Source organism: Diceros bicornis, chromosome 28 (assembly GCF_020826845.1).
Source record: "Diceros bicornis minor isolate mBicDic1 chromosome 28, mDicBic1.mat.cur, whole genome shotgun sequence".
Classification (NCBI taxonomy): Eukaryota; Metazoa; Chordata; class Mammalia; order Perissodactyla; family Rhinocerotidae; genus Diceros; species Diceros bicornis.
Window position 1 is genome coordinate 30,620,244 of NC_080767.1, and position 5,550 is coordinate 30,625,793.

Genomic DNA, 5,550 nt, shown 5'->3' on the forward strand with positions numbered 1-5,550 from the left:
ATAGACATACACATTCTTTTTCTTTGGGCAAATACCTGGTCATATGCTAGGTATATATTTAACTTTTAAAGAAATTGTCAAATTATTCTTTGAAATGGTAATTCCCAAAGGGCAGGAGGAAGTTGGGAAATTAGCAGTTAGTTGACTGCTTCTCTAGTCAGGGACTTGGAGCTGTTTCCCTCTGGGGTCTCTTTCTGATGGGTAAAAGGAAATCTTCTTGCCCATTGTTTCGAAGCTCTCAAACAGACATGAAAGACTATAAAGGTCCTCGGGCCTCTGAGGTTTGCTCTATTTCCTTGGAGTCTGGGGCTTCTGTATAGAAAATGAGGATTCGTGTAACAGCACAAAGCAAAATGTATCTAAATTCATAGCTTTGGTATAAATCCCCACAGTTGTGTGGTGTGTGTGTGTGTGTGTGTGTGCGTGTGCGTGTGTGTGTGTGTGAGTGTGACCATTATCCGACTTCATAGCTTTGTGGCCTTGGCTTTGACCTCACTGATGTTCAGCTTCCTACAGTGTCAAATGGGAATAATTAAAATTGCTGTACGATCTCATTTGTAAGGTTCTTAATAAGTACTACGTACATCATAAGCACTTAGAAAGTTGTAGCCTCGTGGAGGCTGAGACACCTGACTCTCCATTTCTTCACTGCTCAGGAGACAATATTTGATATCAAGACAAGAATATCAGGCACCTTAAAATGCTCTCTCCCCACCCTCCAGTTCACAGCTTCTCCTCTTCGTTACTGAGCATTTCCCTAGCCGCTTGTTACTGATGGAATCGAAGCACCATTTCTGCACTGTCCCCTTCCCTTCAAGTTGCAGATCTATGGTTTTATCAGGTGCTCTGGTTCTGCTCCAGGAGATGTTTGAGATTCTGGGCTAAGTCTGACCTAGCAGCCTTCAGCGAGAAGCCAGTCCTTGGCAGAAGGATGAATACCTGCCCTCTCCTCATGCCCCATGAACTGAGCCAACCAATGACCCCAAGCAACTCCCTGGTCTAGAACAAGCATCTACTGTCAGGTCCTTACGCAACAATGTTCATGTCAATTTCCTCTCCCAAACATATGGGTATTCTAACATTTAACCTCAGTTTAGCCTCTCCTACCTCCCATGGAAAGAAATGGGTAGATCTCTCTCTAGCGAAAAGATTATCAGAAAATCTTCTTTTGAGACCAAGTTCCACTATAAAACATCTTTGTGACATTTTGTAAGTGATTTTACTGCTCCAGTTAGTAAAATGGAAGAAAAAAATCACTATCTTATGTATTTCCCAGACACAAAATAAAAAACATTGTTGGATTGAGTGAAATTGAAGGCATATGAAACCCATTTGCAAACAAAGGACTGTAGGAATCTGAGTGGGGACAGTTATCTGAGCAGGAGGTCACCTTCAAATCCTGAAATAATATTTCTAAGATCCTGGCTCTTTTGTCTAATTAAAGAGAGGAAGAAACAGTAAGGTCATAGGAGCAGAGATTCTAACAAATCAAAAAGAAAAAAGAGAGAGAATTGTAACTACAGCATTTATTAACTGTGTGATCATACTAGTTTCCTATGCCTTCTGAGTATGTACATAATGAAGATTTAAATAACACCTACCTCCTAGGACTGTTGAAAAAATTTACTGAGGCAATAATGGAAAAATGTATTTGTGTGAGACAGTGATCACTAAATGTCAATTTTTATCTGTGTGAATCAGTATTGGGAAATACTGATGGTCAATCAAGTAATTGTGAATTCTAATAAACACTCCAATCCTTCAGTATCTCCCACTTCTCAGATCCCAGATCTCAGATCTCAGGAGCATTCCTGCCTGTGATTACCTGAAGCACCAGATATAGTTGGAGATGAGTGGAGATATATGAACTGAAGTAAGGTTTATTTCTTGGCAAAAAGATAAATTTTTACTATAACGTGTTCCACCAGGGAATTCACTCCAGTGATAGGATATGTGTCCAGAAACTCCCCTTGAGAGTGTGAGAGCTCAGACAGGTTAACACAAATTTTATGTCAGCTACTTGACCCTAGTGGTGACCATCTCACAAGTCTGTTTTATTAAATTCCTAAATTTGATACTGCTTTTATCTGGATACTTCTTCTGTCATAAAAGTAATCACTAAAATTCTGTGTGTTTGTTTTACGTGGGACACTGTTCTTTGATATCAATGTGCATTGAATTAGAATCCTCTTCTGTACTCTATGAATGTGTGATATTGGTATCTTCACCTTACAGACGCACAACATGAGGCCAAGAGAGATTTAGCTCCCCAAGTCATATAGCTAGAAAGCGGTGAGACCAGAATCCCCACAGGAGGTGTCTGGCTGCAGATCCATACCTTTAGTCAGCCCTCTGTTGGGTGATCCCTAGAGAGTCAGTCTCCTGAGGGAAGAGGTCCTGCATACCCTATTTATTCATATATCCTCAGTTAGTAGCACAGTGCCAGGAACAGGGTTGATTAAACAAGTAAGAATGAATTTGCTCTGGTTTCCACTGAAAGGAATCATATTGATCATTGAGGTTGCTAGGAATTCAGGCAGTTATTCTTTATCTCCACAAGAAAGTGAGAAACCCCACGGTGGTGGCCATAATCATACTTTCAAAACCTTTGCCATTTCCCACTCCCCTTTATCCCCAGCAGACAGAAGAGGAGCACGAGGAGGCAGAACCAGAGTAGGGTGTTCTGAGTTCCTTCTCCTGGGGCTACTCATCTGGCCAGAACAGCAGGGCATGTTCTTCACTCTGTTCCTGGGCATATACCTGACAATGGTGCTGGGGAACCTACTCATCATCCTACTCATCAGACTGGACTCTCGCCTCCACACCCCCATGTACTTCTTCCACAGCCACTTGGCTCTCACTGACATCTCCTTTACATCTTTCACCATCCCTAAGATGCTGATGAACAGGCAGTCTTAGGATCAATGCATCCCCGATGCAGGGTGTGTAACGCAGATGTATTTTTTCGTAGTTTTTGATTGTACTGATAATCTCCTTCTCGCAGTTATGACCTATGACAGGTATGAGGCCATCTGTCATCCTCGCCACTACACTGCCATCATGCGAGAAAGCCTATGTATCTCACTAGTGGCTGTGTCCTGGTCATTCTCCTGTAGCAGTGCCATGTCCCACACTCTCAGCCTAGCCCGGCTGTCTGTCTGTGCTGACAATACTATCCTTCATTTTTTTGGTGTGTGTGATCTTGCTGTTCTACTCAAATTGTCCTGCTCTGACACCTCCATCAATGAGCTGGTCATCTTCACTGTAGGGTTATAGGAATCATCCTATCACTGACAGGCATACTGGTCCCTTATGGCCGCATCAGGGTCTCCACCCTGAGCGTTCCATCTACCAAAGAGATCTGCAAAGCCCTTGTCTAACTGTGGCTCCCACCTCTCCGTGGTATTTCTATTCTGTGGGACAATCATGGTTCTGTACATTTTCTCATCATCAAACAACTCCAATGAGAAAGACATAATTGCTTCAGTGATGTTCACAGTGGTCACCCCCATACTGAACCCCATCATCTACAGTCGGAGGAACAGAGACATGAAAGTGGCCCTGGGGAAAATTCTCAGAAGGAAGATCTTTTTCCCCAAGTGACAGTACCCTATTCTTGTTCTTATCTTATCCACTAACCCTGTCAGAAAGATTACTTTGAAAAATATGTAGTTAGATGACCAACCTTGTTCCTTGCTTCCTACATACTCCCCTTTTAATAGTCTCGCCTATTTTTGGTCCTCTATAGTCCTTTGGATTAGAAATGTAAAATATAATTGCAGAAGGTACACTCTCACTCTTTAAGTTCTTGACTCCCAAGTTGAAGAAGATTGGAACTGTCAAATGTGTTGGGAGCAGGTACTTTTTAAATACAGAGAGAAATGTGCATTTTACCTGTTATTTGAGTTAGTTTTAATGTTTGTAAAATAGAATTGCTTTAGAAATTAGAGTGTCATGAAATAGTTGCATGAAAATTAATGATAATCTATGGCTGATTTTCTCAAGTTTTTCCCGGAGCTATAAAAACAAAGTGTACTGTCTAGTTTTCAAAGCAAGGAAGTTCAAAATGCTTGTCTTCCTATTAGGTAACTGATTAATAAAGTTAAATACAGCTTCCTAAAACCCAAACAAAATGGAAAGCTTCTGACCTTGCTAGTTAATCTTATTGTGCGTATGATGGAAAGAACGCAACAGAAATGCACAGTGGAATCACTGCTATTAACAAATTTCCTGATTCTTAGTCTTTTTCACTCTACAGGATTTTTCTTGGTGGGATGGTCTATATTCTTCTCCCTTCTAGTTTGGAAAAATAAGGATTGTTTCTTTCTTCCCAAACTGACACAACCCATTTCTAGTTGAAGCAAAGATAAGCATATGCATGGGATATCACTCATTAAATAAATTTGTAGTCTGTAACTACTATGTTCGGGCACTCTTCTATACAAATGAGTCAAAATCTCTCCCTTGAGGAGTTTAAATTATAGAAGAGAGGCGCTGTCATTAAATAAGTAAATATGTAAAGCATATGGTATATTATAAGATAATGAGTGTTATATTACGGACAACAAACAAGCAGGGTGAAGGGAGAAAGCAAGCTGTGGGTGGCACCGCAAGTTTCAGCAGTCTAGGGGTCCTGGTAGGCTTCTATAAGAAAGAGAGATTTAAGCAAAAAGCTTAAGGAGAATATGGAAATAAGTTACTGTTCTTATCTGAAGGGAAGAACATTCCAGACAGGGACAGTAGAAAGTGCAAAGGGTCTGAAATGCGAGATCATTTGTCATGTTGTAGAAAGAGAAAGGAGGCTAGATTGACTACCAAAGAGTGAGCAGTTTATTGGGGGATTGGTAGGAGATAAGGTCAGAGGTAACAAAGTATCTGTGTAAGGCTTTGTAGGCAATTATAAGGTTTTTGGTTTAACTATGAGTGATTTGAGAAACCAGTAGAAAGTCATCAGCAGAGGAGTGACATGATCTGTCTTAAGTTTTAGAAGTATCTTTCTGGCTCTTTTGTTGAAAATAGACTGAAAGAAGGCAAGTGTTAAAGTAGGGAGACCAGTTATGAGGCTACTGGAGTAATGTAGACAAGAGATTAAATTCTCTCATGTCAGCATAGTAGCATTAGAGGCCATGAAGAATGAATGAATTCTGAGCAACTTAACAAGATTCAATGAATTTAAAAGGATTTAAATCATACAAAGAGCATTTTCTCTCCACAATGTAATTAAATTAGAAAACAATAACAAAAAGATATCTGGAAAGTCTCCAAATATATTTGGAAAGTCAGTAACACATTTCAAAATAACCCATCACTTGAAGAAGAAATAAAAAGTGAAACTATAAAATATTTAGAATGGAATAAAAATAAATAGGAAACATATCAAACATGGGAAATGCAGCTAAAGTAGTGGAAATGGGAAATTGATAGCAATAAACCCTTATGTTCGAGAAAAAGAATGACCCCAGTATCCGCCTTAAAAAAAGATCAAATTAAACAGAAAGTAAGTAGAAGCAACAATAAAGATAATGAGAAGATTAATAAATTAGAAAGCAG

At 39.8% G+C, this 5,550-nt stretch overlaps 1 pseudogene; it reads left to right on the forward strand.

The window, feature by feature from the left end:
• The first annotated feature begins 3,006 nt into the window (after positions 1 to 3,006).
• On the forward strand, positions 3,007 to 3,603 carry LOC131393595 (olfactory receptor 1J4-like; annotated as a pseudogene).
• Positions 3,604 to 5,550: the final 1,947 nt, after the last annotated feature.